Below are 18,213 nucleotides of genomic sequence, written 5' to 3'. Positions count from 1 at the left end.
TATTACTAGAAGTCAAAAAAATATAATTAAATATACACTAGAGTATTAGAGTAACACTACAGAGATGAAAACCCCATAAACTAAAAGTCATACAAAATTCAAGAATCCTTTTTCGAATCGATCATCTATTTCAGTAGGGTTATATTGTTACTATAAGCTATATATAACAATATTGAATATCATCTAAATTCTAAAATCACCTAATAACAACAAAAACATATAAACTTTCGGTACAAAATTCAAATTCCTAGTTAGAAGACTTGACTGGATGAACAATTGGACCGACCTTTGAACCAAACCCTACTATGCTATCATCATCCATGCATAAATGGAACTCCGGCGAGGACTTATGTTCCTCTCGGACTTCGTTGCACTCTTTGCATTTCAAAATCCTATCTTGAAAACATTCGGAGAAAAACATAGCATTGTGTTCGTGTATACATAGGAATATTGCTTTTAAAGTATGACATGAAACTGTACGCCGGCGCCGGATAGTATGGTCGGCACTAGTTAAAAAAATGGCTTTTAACGAGGACAAAAATTATCGGCGAAAGTCTATTTGTCGTCGGTGATGGTTTTCACTAAGGACGACAAATGCTCTCGAAAGGTGTCAATAATTTGACTGTCGGTGAAGGAAAAATTAGTATCATCGAGAGCATTTGGATCCGTCGGAGATAAAATTATTATCGAGAGCACTAATCACTCTTAATGATAATTCAATTATTTTATCGAGAAGAGACAATGCTCTCGGTTATAATCTGAAATCTTTTCTGAGAGCCTTTCTTTAGCTCTCAGTGATAGTCTTAAATGATTACTGAAAGCAGAAGTCTATTGCTCTTAGTGATAATCAGTTTTTTAAATAAAATGGTTGTACAATCGATTATACATATTTAAACAAAATAATTTCAGAAATCATACACAAATTATAACAAAAATATACCAAATTTCATTTATCAATAAACCAAAATCCATGTTTATCCAAAAATACAATCATCAAAAAAAAATTCATCATATACCAGTCAAAGTTCTAAAAGATAAAAGTTAGTTCTAAATAATATCATATACCCGATTGATCCGAGGTGGAGATGGAGGTGGAGGATCTCACGCCATAAACGTTGCTAGCTGGTTTTGAAATTCTTCTCTTTGTCTTTCCAATTATCTTTATGTCTCAAGTGTTTTCTCCTATAATCGAGACTCCAGATGTTCTATTTTCCTCAAAGACTCGGGTCGTAATTCACTGTGCAACTCTTCGAGCTCTTGCTCTCTCCGATGCGATTGGCTTCCACCCCATAAATCTCCTCGAAACTGGGTGGGTCTCACCCCGAATCCCATCCCAATGACCCTACCATTCCCTTGTCGTTAAAAAATATTCTCAGTCAACTCATATTTGGACATATTACGATTCTCTCCATCGTTTAAAGCATCGCATCCTACAAAATGAAACAAAAATTGATTAGTTAATTATAACATCAATAAGTAAGTGAAATATAAAGTACACTTACAATCTTCTCCTGTACATGGGGATCCACCACACGAATAGAGTCCTCTCATGTTCTTTTTCTATTGTGTGTCTCATAAAAAGGTCAATGTGTGACGACGCCTTACCCGTAGTCCTATCCTATAAAGATTAAATTTTATTATTATTTATCAAAATATAGCTAACATATTATTTACTCTCGAATAAATACACTTTCCATTTTTGTTGTCACCTGAGAGAATGACACGCTCCCCGCATGATATGTCAATCGAACATTTTTCCTGGTTTTAGAATTTTGCTAACTTCTTAGCTATTTTTTAAAACATCAATTAGTACTTAGTTACATTGTAAACAAGAATGTATAAAGTGTAGAATTTAAAGATTCACTCGAAAATCGTCTCGGAGAAAGTGGTGCTCCAAAATGTAATTCCAATCATCTTGCGAATATTCATTCGATATATGTGCTCTAATAGCTGTTATATCCTCATAATGAGCCTTAACATGATTTCGGTTGATATCACATCGAAACTTATCCCAAGCCACCTTAACATGTTCCATTATTTGTTGTTAATAATGCTTGATAAGTTCCGGCACTACCTCAAAACGATTCTACAAAGACACGGGATTAAGTTATTCATTAATTATTATAATGTATCAGAGAATGAAAGTTATTAAAATAAGATATTAAAAACTTATCGTTACTGACTTCCAAAGATGCTCTCTATCGGTGGAGTTCAAGTCTGACCAATGCAGCAAGCGATGTGATATCACAGTGGGGTCCCGAACCACGATCCTAATATGTCTGGACCATATCGTGTCGTTGTCGCAACACAACTTCCCACTTGGTGAGATATGTATTGTTATTTTCTAGCCTAGAGTCAATTTTGAGAGGGCAAGATTCTTTATTTTTTCCCGGCCCTTTCTCTTTGATGTAGATCCTGCAAAAGTATTAGACAACATTAGTAATTGAATTTTTTATGTATTCAAAGAATTATAGCATATACCTAAAGACTGGTAGGATGATGTCGTCGTCATCTAACATCCGGAAACGTCGTAAATACATGGTCAGGTGAGCCATCTTGCTCATTAGAGCCACCCGCCTCGAGGAGATCGATTCGCCTCTAGAAATCATCGATTTGCCCAGACACGCCTCCTCTATAGGTTGATTATTTCTACTTATGTGTCATCTTCCTTGTTCAAAAATAATGTTACATAATTTTAACTAATTAAATTAAAATGAAATACCATGAAACATTAATTAGATATTTCGAATAACGTGGGTTTATTGTCGTCACAATTTTCCAATCCGACCTTGATGCCATATCTGGAACGTAAAACACTTGTTTCGCTTGACTTGCTAAGATAAACGGTTCATGATTCTAATTTTTCAAAGTGCGGTTCACATTAACACTTATAAAACCATGTTTGCATATTTTTATTCTCCAATCTCCCGAATGGACATCAAACAATTTGCATTTAAAAAAAATCACTCGTTTTCCACTAAAGTATTCGACTTCTATAATGTTCATCAACACTCCGTAGTAGGACAATGTTTTGGTATCATTATTACCCAATACAGCAACACCACTATTTTGAGTGGTTAAGTCTTTATTGTGCCTCTCAATGTTGAATTTGTATCCATTAATTCGACACAACATGAATTTTTTGAATAGCTAGTAGGACCAGTTCCTAATATTCCTTTATCCTTAGAAATATTTTCACCAAGTTGAGCAACCTAATAAGAGATGAGTAAGATTAGCCTTAATAATGTAATGCAATAAAATTATACAAAAATTGTAATTCACTCTTGTCTTGAAATAGGCTATGTAACGTCTATCACGGTCATCAATTGGTATGAAATGATTATCATATTCTCGTTTGAACTCAATGCATACAATTTGAATGAAGACCTTGAGTCCATGCTTGTAAATTGGAAGATAAATGTACAAGTAATTGAGCGTTTACTTGTAAATAGATTTTGCCTCCAGACAGTTCTTTAATATGTATGAATGAGTCATCTCTCGATCACCCGGTTTGTACGTGTAACAAATCCCTTTGATAACTCTTAAAAACATATAAATACAGATCTTGATCTTCCAAATATCTCGTACATAAACTAATATTTTCATTCACCGTATAACTTCCACTAATTGAACACTCGAGAAATTTTTTATTTCTAAGATAATTCTTCAATATATCCATGTACTACTCAATAGGGTACATTCATCGATAGTGTACAATTCCTCCAAAAAAGCCTCGAACGACATATGTACAGGCAAATGAATCATTAAGTCGAAAAAGGATGGAGGGAATATTTTTTTCGAGCTTGCATAGAGTTATAACAATATCAAGTTGAAGTCGGTCCAAGTTATGACGTTTATTCAACGAATTACAACATAATAACCGGAAAAACTTCGATAGATTCACAATTGTATCGTAGACATCTTCTGATAGATATTATAATATGATATGACAATCATAACTATTTAAACCCCGAATTTTCTTTTCATCCAAGTCAACATAGTCTGCAATGTTAGAATATAATCTTTCATGCATCTTTAACTTTTTCAATCTCAATCAGAACAATAACCTTATAATTACACTCTGCACAATTATCAAACTAATGATTTTATGTTAGTTTTACACTATACACAATTATCTAACTAATGATTTTCTTTTAGTTTTTCACTCATTAGGCCATCAATCTGCTGATAAGAATTCTTGCAATCCCAATCTTTTTACAATGTCAGAATAAAGACTAGCTTTTAAAACTCCTATTTGATTACAAATCCTTGTATCTATATATCAAGCAAATAACTATAGAGGTTTCAAAAGCATAAAAATTGAATTCAGGAAAATAGGCTAAACTCAAAGAAATACAAATTGTTTCCTAAAAAGTTGATTTGAACTAGAATAGATAATGTATGTATTAAAAAATTACTTGGTTCAAGAGGAAACAAATGGATACATTGCCAACTAACCTGCATTCGAGATTGAACCAAGTAAGATCTCCAAGCTTCTTCGCCGAGAGTTCATTTGAGATTTTCAGCTGCTGTTGAATAAATAACAAGGAAATTTTAGGTCGCCGATCTACGTTAAAGAGTCCAAATTAATCCGGAAATTGATCCATGTGTTCTTGTGGAGCTGAAAATTAGGTCGATGGATTTTACTCAACTTTAGAGGTGATAAGAAATTATTGACATAAAAACGTGTAAACATTGTGAATAATGACAAATTTTCCATGTACAATATGTTTTCTACAAATTTCCTTGCCATCAAAATATACATTGAAAATCTGTTGAAACTTTGGTGGATTTTGTGAACTTTCAAGTTCATTTTTAATTGAAAATTTCCAACTATTAAGGATGTATTAATTGATTGTTGGGGGAAGGAGAAGATAAAAGAAAAAATAGAAAAATACTTATGAGACTTGAGAGAGAATAAAGAAAAAATTAAATGATGTGAGATTAGAGTTGTGGCATCAATGTAGTGTGTTTGGTTTGTAAACGTTTCCAAACAATGACTCAGCTGAATGTGAAATGAAATTTTAATTATAGTGTTACTAAATGGGCCAATTGTTTTTCATATAAATATTACTGTTTCAAAATATATATAAATTAATAATATTAAGATCATTTAAAAAAAATATTAAAAGCAAACAAGTGTCCACTTTAACAGTTCTTTTGATACAATATTTTTATTTTTTTTTGTATTTAAAATATATATATATATTTATACTTTCTTTTTTTTCATCATTTAATCATTCATTTCTTCAATTAAAATGTCATAATATTTTTATTTTATTTTTAAATTGTAGATACGAAAAACATAATAGTAATTTAACTAATTTGTGAAATTTATAACTAAATACGGTTGGTTTTTTATTTGAACTCTCAACTATTGAAAAAAGTTCAATCGTGGTCGAAGTTCATTTTAATTTATTAAAGGTAATATAGTATTTTAAAGGGTTATGTTGTAATCTTAATTCTAAAAACTCTAGTATTTGAAAGAGTATCAACAAAAAAAAGATTAATTAAAAAATAAAATGAGAGGTATAGGAAGAAAATATAACAGATTTTCTTATGTAGTCTAACAGTGTTCATCTGACAATCGTAGTTTTAAATGCAGTCTGATTAAGCTGAGATTTTGTCGGGAAGTGGTAACTCATTCCTCTACATTTTCAACAAGAGGTATGTACAAAATTTGATTTTTTGTGCCTTAAGTTTCTGTCAATTTGAGTTTTATTAAGACCAAAAAGTTTGTATCTTTTTTTTAATTTTTTTACGCTATTAAAGATTGTTATACCTTGATTGTAAACACGACATCTGATTATAGTGAAGCTTGATTTGTACGTAAAGTCTCGTGATTTTATTCCTTAATTTGAGGACGTGTGTTCATTGTATTATTATTTTCGCTTTTATTTGTGTTTTATTTGCTTTTAAGTTTACAATCAAGTAAAAAATCGAATATAATAGGTTTTTTCAACAAATACTTCACTAAGTATGAATCTTGTATTAATAGTAACGAACTAAGCTGTATTAGTGTTGAAGTATAGTTGCATTAAAGAAACTGACATTTTCTCCTCGCTTGTATCAATTATGAATCTTATAAACATTTACAAATCTTCCTATTAAGTAATTTGGGGAGTTAACAGAAAAGTTAAATCTCCCTATATATGTTAGGTTCTTATCCATAATCGCACTAACTTAAACTTACAAAATAACAAACAATCAAAGCATGAAAAGGGCAAAAACAAAAGTTACAAAGATTCCTCTTAAACAACTCTGTTCACATTTAAATGTCAACAAATCAAATATTATAATTTTAAAGGCACATCTTTTGCATTCAAAACTCAAAAGTATACTTTTCAATAGTCTTATATTTTTTATTTACTAAGCAATTGATTGTAAAAGTTGTTTATTTATAAGTGGCTAATTTTTTAGTAATATTAATACGCCGCTGGTCCTGGGCTGCGGATAGTTTGGTAACTTATATAATTGCATTGACCCATTAGATAGAGTTCCAAAATTATATTTTTATTACTAAATAAATATTTATTATTAATTAATTAAATGTTTTAATTATATTAATATTATTAATATATATATATATATATAATACTTAATTTGAATTTGTTTGATTTGCCTGAGCGGTGTTTAATTTGGTTATATAAAAAAAGTAAACGGATACTTGAATTAGATCGTAGATTAACCCGTCTATAAACTTCAAACAATTAAAAATAAAATAAAAAATATTATATGTATGTTTCGAAAATAAAACCTAACAAAAATAAGTAAAATCTTTTAACCAACTACATTAATAAAATTTTAGATTTTAAATTTTACATAAAATTTGATAAACTTGTGACATACATAAAAATATCATTATTATTAAATAAATAAATATGTAACATTATATAATTATTATATATTGAAAAATAAATTAAGAGATAAATATTTTTAATTAGAATAATATATATATATATAAAAAGAAAAACTAAAACTAAAAATTATTTTTATTAATAAATTTATATAATATATTGAGAAAAAATATGATATAATAATAATGTTATATATCATTATTTTTATTTTTATTTAATATTAAGATAAGAGATTTAATTATTTTTATTATATTTTTGTGTATGAGTATATAAAAATTTATATAATATATATAGTTATTTTAATATATCTTATAAAATATATATATATATATATATATATATATATATATATATAAAATTATCAAATTATTTCAATAATAATAAGTGGTCTAGTGGTTAAAGTGTTAACATTTGATACTTAAGACTATGGTTCGAATTCCTCTAAAAATAATTAATATATGTGGGTGCGCGAACATTAGTAGATGAAACGGAAGTGAAAATGTATGTCGAAATGTGTAATCGAATGTTGAGAATGTCAGCTTAAATAATATAAACATTAGTGAGAAAACTTAAAGGTTCATCCACGAAGGTGATTTAGGGCCTAATTAATATCAAATGTTAGGAATGTTCACGTGAGATACACAAAAAAGATAAAAAAAAATAGTTTTGAACATTCAACCTAAAAAAACAAATAAAATCTTTTAACCAACTAAACTAATAATACTTTATATTTTAAATTTTACAAAAAAATTTGATGAATTGTGTGACAAACATAAAATTATCATTATTATTAAATAAATAAATAAATAAATATGTAAAATTATATAATTATTATATATTGTAAAATAAATTAGAAGATAAATAATTAAAATAATATATATATAAGAAAAAATTATTTTTATTAATAAATTTATATAATATTGAAAAAATAAATATGATATAATAATAATGTTATATATATATATATAATTATTGTTTTTATTTAATATTAGGATAAAAGATATAATTATTTTTATTATATTTTTCTATGAGTATAAAATTTTTATATAATATATATAAATATAAATATAAATATAAATATAAATATAAATACAAATATATATAAAAAAATTATAAAATTAGTACAACAATCATAATCGGTTTAGCGGGTTTAGCGGTTAAAGTATTAATATTTCATACATAAGACCAAGGTTTGAATTCCTCTAAGAGTATTTATTATATGTGGATATTCGAATATTGGTAGATAAAACAGAAGCGAGAATCGAGAATGTCAACTTGAGTAACGCAAACATTTGTGAGAAAATCTAGGAGTTCATTTACGGAGGGTTGAGTAAAGCATACATTAGTGAAAAATCTAAAGTTTCGTCCACGGAGGGTGATTTAGAGCATAAATTCATGCCGAAAAGTGTAATCGGATGTTAAGAATATCACGACTTCAGTAACACAAACATTGGTGAGAAACCTAAGGATTCTTCCACGAAGGTTGAGTAAAGAATACATTGGTGAGAAAATCTAAAGGTACGTTCCTCCATTGATGGTGATTTAGAGCCTAAAATATGCCGAAAAATGTAATCGGATGTTGAGAATGACGGCTTGAATAAAACAAACATTTGTGAGAAAATATAAACGTTCGCCAACAAAAGGTGATTCCGGGCAAAAAATCATGTTAAAAGATGTAATCGGATGCTTATGAATGCATCCTTGAAACCGCAAAGTTGACATAATCGAATGTTTACTTATGAAGAGAATAATTAGAGTTAATAAGTCATCATTAAAAGATAATTTAAATTATATATGGTTACAAGTGATTTTAATAATGCATTTCTTTTAGTATTAAAATAATTAGTTATATATATATATATAATATCGTAAATATTTGTATTTTTAATTTATAATATATATATATATATATATTAAAAAAATATATTTAAATAAATATATTAATTTTTAGAGTGATCAAAAATTCTATTTGATTTATTTATTATTATACAGAAACAAAATGAGGCATTATATATTTTAAATAATATTTTAAAATTAATCAAAATTTTAAAAAGGAAAATATCAAAATATATATATATATATATAATACATTATTAATTAAAAAAAACTGTTAAAATTAAAATTAAAATTAAAAACTGTAAAACAAATTAATAAAAATATTTAAATTAATAAAATTAAATATATATTTAACTAAATATGTTAGGTTTTAAATTTACTAAGAAATATATTTGAGACTTATTTATTATTATAAAAAAAAATTAAGATAATTAAAATCATTATTTAATAAGTTTTAAATCATTTTTTCACATATTTTTTTATTTAATTTTATATATATATATATATATATATTAATTTTAAATAGTTTTTAATACTTTATTATTATAATAAATAAGTTAAGACAAGAATAATTTATTTATTAGTACATATTTTTTATTTAATAATTATATTAATTTAATAATTTTTTAATATTTATCTAATTATTTATTATAATAATTTATAATTAAAAAATAATTTAAGACAATGTATACAATAATTTTATTACCACTTATTATTTTTAATTATTTATATATATATTAATTAATTTTAAATATTTTATATTTATCCAATTATCTATTATATTAATTTATTTATTTTTAATAATTTATTATATTAAATTTAATTTTTGTCTGTTTTTTTTTTTTTTTTTATAAATATCAATTCGTACTCAATTTGGTTATTAAATAATAAAAAATATTAATAATATATATAGAAAAATTAAATGAATTAATTAAATAATTATTTAATATTTTTATTTTTAAATAAATATATAATAATAAAGAATATTAGACTATGTAAAATTTTATAAAGTAAATTTACACACAAGTAAACATGATCTTAATCAAATTAAACTTAATTTAAAGATTTAAATAATATTATTTTTATTTAAATTATTAATATATAAATAATATTTTGTTTATATCTTTTACCTGTGAAAATTCACTCGTGCAGTGATCGTAATATTAATGCTTTTATATATGATCGTAATATTAATATTTTTATATAATATAGGTCTCTCCAAATAAGAAAAAAAAAAGTTTTATGTCATAATTTTTACTTATATTTAAAAAAAAAATTACTAAGAATGAATTAGTAGTTTTTGTTTATTTAAAATCACTTTTTCACTTAAGTTGTCTGGATGAGTTAATAAAATATATTTTTCTTAAATTTGTAAATGATTTATCTAGAATAACTAAATTAATTATAAAAAAATATATCATAAACTAAACATTTATTTTACATTTTAATATTAAAATATTATATATATTTAATTCTAAAAAATAAAAATTAGCACTATTCTCCTTGTTTGTTCCCAAAAAAAAATGTTTGAGGAATAAATATTCCAATATAACAAATTAAAAGAATGAAACAATGGATTAACAAATTCTCAAGAAGCAGTTACATGCCTCAAATCAAAATATGAAAATTACAAAGACATCAAAGTAATGAACCCAAGTTATAAAATCTTAAGAAAATAATTGAGAAAGAGAACTTAGGTGTTGTTTGAGATATATTTTGGATGGACTTAATATTTTAACCAATGACCAATGTGGCATGAGTTACTTTATCAATACACATTAATTTGTTTTTCTTAAAAATAAACAACAAATAATGGGAAAAATACACTATTGAAATTAATTAAATAGTTAAGATAGTCATTTTTGGAAAATTGTATTAATATTATATTATCACTAGTTTATGCAAATATTAAACATTCCGTGAATGAGATAATGAAATTATAAATGACACAACAAACTATTATAAAATAAATATAAATATTTTGTGTAAAGTTTCCACTTCATTTTAAGTGTAGGATTCAAACTAGCATTACTTTATTATGAAAGTCTATCAAGCATAATGCATCATAGTATATAATAATTGACTTTTCAAATATTCAAAGTTACTTAATATCAACCAAATATAATATAAATACAAATTTATTTGAATTGAATAATGAAAGTGGGGGTTTCTTTGTGCTCCACTTACTTTTATTATTGACTAGCCCTTAGCTTAAAGTGGAAAGTGAGATGACTGAAATATTTAAAGGTTGGCCAAATGTGTGTCTATTTATAGTTGTTAAACCTCACCTTTGATCTTTAAACCCTTAAACTAGAAAGCTAAATAACCTAACTAGACTTTTTGGTAAACACTTATTTAATTATTATGAGGAATGTTCTTTTCAATTACTTGTTCTTCTCTATGATTCTCATGATCATGTTGGGGATGAATTCTGCCCAATTATCATCATCTTTCTATGCATCCACTTGTCCCAAAGTTCTCACGACAGTAAGGACGGTTGTTTTCAATGCCGTCGCGAAAGAGCACCGCATGGGCGCTTCTTTGCTTCGACTACATTTTCATGATTGTTTTGTTAATGCAAGATCTCAACCTCCTCTTGTTTCTCTTCTTATTTTTTTAAGATTTTCAGTGGCGATATTAGTGTTGGTTAAGTACTAATGATTTGTTTTATAGGGATGCGACGGTGTAGTTTCATTGGGGAGAAGACAGCGAAGCCAAATGCTAATTCGTTGAGAGGGTTTGACGTGATTGATAAAATTAAGTCTCAACTAGAGAGTCTTTGTCCCGGAGTTGTTTCTTGTGCGGACATTTTGGCTGTTGCGGCTCGAGATTCTGTTGTTGCAGTAAGAATATCTCATTAGCTATGTTTTTAAGATCTTACTATGATTATTATTATATTTTTTTTAAATGTCTAAAAGAAATAAAAAATGATAATATTCGTTTAAACAACATAATTATAATAATAATTATTATTATTAGTTGGGCGGTCCAACATGGACGGTTCAACTAGGTCGGAGAGACTCAACCACGGCAAATTTAAACTCCGCCAACACCGATCTTCCCTCACCTTTCATGGATCTCGGAGATCTCATTTCCGCCTTCTCCAATAAGGATTTTACATCGACTGAAATGGTTGCGCTATCAGGTAAAAGAACTTTTTATCTATACGTTATTCAAGATAGTGGGTAAATAGAATTTTTTTTATCAAATTCAATTTTCCCTGTCAACTCACCAACTTAAATAGGGTCACCAAGATAAGGGTGTGTTGATTTTCTTAGGAAAAAAACAAAAAACAATTGTCATTTAGTAACATTTTTTTGTGCAACACTTATCAACACATTTTAAATTGTAGCTAGTTTTGTATTTACTAGAAAAGAAAAAAAAAATTGCATTGAGTTATTTGATTTTTTTACAAAAATGCATTATTCCCACAAATTCTCTAATTAATCAAATTATGATAAAATATCAAAATACTATTAAACTTTTTTCAAAAACATAAATTATTCTTTTGAATAATTATTTTAATATATACTCTTTTTGTAGGAGGTCATACAATAGGAAAAGCCAAGTGTTCCATCTTCAGAGACCGAATCTATAACCATACAAACATCGATCCATCTCTCGCAGCATCTCTCAAATCTAACTGCCCAAGCTCCGACAGCGATGATAACCTTTCCGATCTTGACGCCACCACCCCTGTAATTTTCGACAACTCATACTACAAGAATCTTATGAACAACAAAGGACTTTTGCACTCTGATCAACAACTTTTTGGTGGAGGCTCCACCGATTCTCAGGTGGGCAGTTACAGCTCAACTCCGGCCAAATTTTATGCAGACTTTTCTAAAGCTATGGTGAAGATGGGGAATCTTGGTTCTCTTATTGGAACAAATGGAGAGATCAGGACTGACTGCAGGATGATAAATCACTAAAAAATAAACTTTAATTTGATGATCAAACATGCTTAAAATGATTAACCTAATGTTGTTTTTCTTATAAGAATTGAATAAATCACTGCTGCAATACAAATTTTATTATTTTCTCTTTTTTCACTCATTTCATTACAATGTTCTTAATACTAAATTAAAATTACATATGCTAACCAAATAAACTAATATTATTCTTACTAATTTTTATGTATTTATTTAAGAATTTTATTTGTGTAAATTTTATAAACAAAAAATTATAATTAACTATCAAATAAATAATCGATTAAAATATGTCAATCCGATTATGGATATTAAATTTTAAAAATCACACTCTAATTCTTAATTAGGTATATCTTTCATTATAATATTTTAGGCACACGGTAATTTTTATTTCTTAAAGCACTGATATTTGGCACACTTGTGTTACTCTATGGATTTTTATCATTTTTTTTCTTTTGAAATAGACAAATCAAGTATATAATATATAAAAATACTTTTTGAAATGAACTTTTAATTTATAAAATCATACTATTCAATAAATTGGAACCTTAAAGCTTAAAAATTAAGAAAATCGAAACACGAAAATAAAATAGTTGGACTTGAAAAGAAAATTATTATTAATTAAATTTGTTAATATATATAAATATAGTTAAAGTATATTTCATAAAATTAGATTACAGTAATGTGACTGAACGTTTACATTTGCTAAGATAATCTTTTAAGATTTCATCTACTCTCATTTTTCTCAGTAGAGATTTACAACATGACCTACTTATTTGCAAACACTGTTAATTTAAAAAGAAATTATAGCTATCAAAGATTTGTTCAATTAATAAGACTTCATTTTTTAAAATATTTAATAATTGTGTGTTTCAAAATGAGTTAAGATGAATAAAATAAAATATATATTTATTTAAGTAGGTCAACAAAGAATCAAGCTTTACTTCTGGCAAATATAAATATTTTGGTTTTTATGTTTACTTCAATTCCCAAAGTGTAGGTCCTATATGACCCTATAACAAAACCCGGTTGTCCTTTTCCACTAGTATTAACAAATGACAAGTATACCCTTTGATCTAATAAGTAAATGTCATTCCCAAGAAAAATGTAAGAAGGGCTTTATTGTCAATCCCAGTGTGACTAGGACGAATTCATCCTCAGCCGCTACTCCTCACAATGTTTTCAGAGTCTACTCTGCACCAAAAACAATACGCATGTTGTTATCTTTTAATAAGTTTTAACCTTTTATTTGACTGTTGAACTTCTCCCCTTTTTTCTTTTTTCTTTTTTTTAATATAAAACATTCATACCAAAAACATTAATATTAGTCTTATAAACACAACTTCAAACTCAAACCACATAGTAGGTAGGGTCTTGTCTTATTGATTTGAATATAAAAGAAAACATGTTATTTTGCTCATAAAAAAAAACATTGATTATGTAATTGAAGGGCATAACATCTGTTGAATTGATTGATTTTAGGAGGCATTCAACATTTGTATGAATCATTTTAAGTTATTTTTTCAAATTTAAGTATCTTTAAATTTAATACAACATTATATACGAAGAGCTAGTTTGATGTAGTGTTTTTTAGGTAGCTTGATGTTTTATAATTTAAAAATATTCTTAGAATTTAATAGTCTAAATTATAAAATTATAAAGTTAAAAGAGATATATTTTAATTGATTAATTGAATGATTTAATAATTGAAAAGAAATAAGAAATGAAAGTTGTTTTCTTTAAATTTAAAAACATTAATATCAAACAAGTTCCAAAACTTAATATAATCATTAGAGCTTGTTTGAAATTGGTTTTTATTTTTTTGGGTTGGGGGATTTACCTATGTTCACTTCATTTATTTCATCTTTATTTATCTTTCAAAATACCAAAATCTATCATTTTCCAATCACATTTATTTAGAGGGTAGAATGGTCATTTAACTTTAAAAAAATTTAATCAATCAAATATTTTATCAAAAACCCAACAAAACCCAAAATCAAACAAACTCTAAGAAAATAATCAAATTTAAATTTTTAACATTTTAATAAAGCATAAAACAAACAACTCCTTATTATTTAGTGTTATTTAAAATATAAAGATCCTATTGCTTAGCTCATTTTTGTTAATTTTGAGTAACTTGAAAAAATACATAAAACATATCTCCCCGATGTACCAAAAACTAGGTTTGGTTTCATATTGGGAAAGAAAAATGATATTATTTTTATTATATAACCAATTAAGTATTAACCCACTTTAACTATGATTTTACTCCTTCAATAAGATTTAATTAAAAAAATAAAAAATTATAATAATTTTCTTCAAACTTTAAAATATATATAAAAGTTGAACTCACAGTATAAAAGGCTACAAAAGCTAGCCATGCAGAAAGAAAGCTAAGCTAAGAAAAGCAAAGCATCCACATTCTCTCTGTAATACCTAGTCTAATCTGATATATATAATGAACGGCGGTGGCAAGTCGACGGCGGTGTCTCACGGTGGTTTGGCTCCGGCGAGTTCAAGATGGACGCCGGCCAAGGAACAGATCAACATTCTCGAGTCACTTTACAAACAAGGAATAAGAACTCCAACCGCCGACCAGATTCAACAAATCACAAACAGGCTTAAGAACTACGGACACATCGAAGGTAAGAATGTTTTTTACTGGTTCCAAAATCACAAGGCAAGACAGAGACAGAGACAGAAACAAGAAGTGGCCGCAGCTTACTTCAATAACTTCTATCACCACCCTTCTCCTCCCCGTCCGCCACCACCGGCGCCGCCAGTACTCTTTTCACCTCCCATTGGTACTATTTTTTCATCTCAATCGATTACTAAACTTTTTTTATATTAAATTTTAGTTAATAAATTTATTATATTGGTTTTAGGACGTCGACTTGTTACCATTCAACCATCTCCTGATTTTGGATACCATGGCATGAATATCGCACCACAGAAGATTCCTCTTCCGAGTTCAGTCAAGAGAAGATTCGTAGATCGACAAATGTACATGAACGTTAACAACGTTGGAGGCTGCGGTCGTGGAGGCGGTGGTGTTACTATGCATCATCACCATCAAGTTGGTGGGAACATATTGAATCATATGAATAGAGTTAATGATGATAATGGGACTCTATGTTTGTTCCCACTAGAACCCACCGGAGGAAAAGTGGCGCCGGCGCCGGAGACGGTTGTTGTTCTTGATGATGAGGAAGATGAAGAGATAGAGGGGCGACGGTTCTTTGATTTTTTATCTGAAGGTAAGGAGCGGAAATTGTCGTGAGAGTGAATGATTTGTTGTTATCTTTTTGGGGAATTGGAGTAATGGCTAATAACCAATTGAGTGATTGACATGCGCTTTTCTTGATTCGCCCTAATTTCTACCCAAAGAAGAAAAAGTTTACAATTTGGGTCAGTTGTACTGTTCTTCTTTTTAAGGAGATTGGTTTGAAATTTGTGCCTTTTCTTTTTCAATTTCGTTTTACTCTTTTTTCTCTATTTGTTATCATAATGCTTATTCTCATATCTAAATGCCCTTTTAATTTTTCTATAAACAAATAATTTTTTTTTAAATTTTCAAATTTAATATTGGATAAAAATGATCCAATATGAAATTTATTGAAATTGTGGTTTTGTTATTATTAAGAATGTCTTTTTTTTGTTGATTTAGTGTAGTCTCAAATAATGATATTCAATTATTATCTTTTTGTGCAAATCTTTTCATTTATTTATTTGTTAGATTGCTATTGTTTTTATTGGTATAATCACAATCATGTCTACACTTCAATTTAAGATTTTTCTTGATAATAACAAAATATTTAAGACTTTTAATATTTGATTTATTAGCTAATATTTTTCATTTATGTTTTTGGATTTTCTTTAAGTTTTGTCATTTTATTTATTTATTGTATCATTTTCAACTATTATAAAATATATAATAAGTCATTTATGAAAAAATAATTTAATCAGATATATATTAATAATTAATTTCGGTTTTAGTGCTTATTATCGCAAAAACAGAAGAAAAAATTCATTATTCCCAATATGTGGAGAAAGATACATTGGAATTACAACTCTTACTAATGAGTAATTTATTATTATTTTCTTTTCAAATAATGAAACTATGAAACCCCTTTCAATGAGTGAGTAATTTATTATAAAAAATTGATTTTATATTTATATATTTTATGAATTTAAAAGTAAGAAACAATAAAGAATAGAGCACAATTGTTTAGCCTTCCTAGTTCAGTTGGCACCAGGCCCACAAAAATTGCCCGGGTGTGAGGCCAACTAGGCATTATTTAAGGTCAGCCCTCTAAATTTAAAAATTCTTACTATACCATTAATTATTTGAAAAATATATCATAACAAATATTAATATATTATTTAATAAATTAAAAAAATATTATTTATTTTCAAAATAACCTAAAATATAAAAAAAAAATATTAATAAAAATTAAAAGACTTTTTCTGATTTGAATTAATTAAATAACTCAAAAAAATATCATTTTTAAACCCTCTGATCTATTATATATTTTACTTAATTTATTAACCAAATATTTTAACTCTATTAATTCCAATAAATTAAGAACAAACTTATATGTTGATTATATCTCTTAACTTTTAATTAATTATCTATTATATAAATATTAATTATTCTCTATCATTTTTTATGTTCCATAAATTTTATTTTTTATATAATTATAAATAAATATGATTAACTTGGTATTTGATCAAAGTCATATCACTTAATATATATAACTATAAATAAAAAATAATAATAATATTATATCTGATATTTTAAATAATCGAATAGTTTATTTAGAATGACATTATTTTTGTTTTATTTATATATATAATTGACATTTTTTATTATAATTTTATTGTTTAATCAACATCATAATTTTAAATGATTAAATTATACTAATTAAAAAATTAGCTATATATTATTAAAAATTATTATGCTTTATTTTTCAAAAAAAAAACTGTCATATATTACTTGACTTTTTCTTACTTTATCGTCACTTAATTTGTTCGGTGAGAAACTAAGAAAAAAAAAGATTTTTTTTAAAAATAAATTTTAAATTTTTTTTTATTTGGATATTTAGTTGCGTGTGAGAAAAGATCTCTGCATTGTGGCTCACATGGATTATCTAATTTTTTTTTATTTTATAAAACCTAACAATTTTACACTTTATTTATAAATATTTATTCTAAACATTTTCTTTACTCATAGTCTATTTTTAAGTGACATGCTTAATCTATTCTTAATCATTATGTTCAACATGGTGCATGACAATAAAATATCAAAAAATATTGAGGAATCAAATACACATTTATGAGAAATCAAATTTTGACTAAAATTTGAAATTATTAAAAAGTCAAATTTGTTTAGAAAAGTTTTTTTTTTCCTGCATATTTTTAAATCATTAGAATGATCTCAAATAAAAAATGGAATAAGAAGTTGAACAACTCAAGCAAACAAGACCAAAATTCAGTTGCTCGGGTGGTCCGGTATAGGCTTGGGGATGGATATTTGAAACAAAGCTCGAATAAGGGTGACATTCATTTTTCACTCACCAATTACATAGTTT

At 26.5% G+C, this 18,213-nt stretch overlaps 1 pseudogene; it reads left to right on the top strand.

The window, feature by feature from the left end:
* The first annotated feature begins 11,067 nt into the window (after positions 1 to 11,067).
* On the top strand, positions 11,068 to 12,625 carry LOC124912949 (annotated as a pseudogene).
* Positions 12,626 to 18,213: the final 5,588 nt, after the last annotated feature.

The sequence above is a fragment of the Impatiens glandulifera genome, chromosome 8 (genome assembly GCF_907164915.1).
Source record: "Impatiens glandulifera chromosome 8, dImpGla2.1, whole genome shotgun sequence".
NCBI lineage: Eukaryota > Viridiplantae > Streptophyta > Magnoliopsida > Ericales > Balsaminaceae > Impatiens > Impatiens glandulifera.
This window is presented reverse-complemented; position numbering and strand designations above follow the sequence as displayed.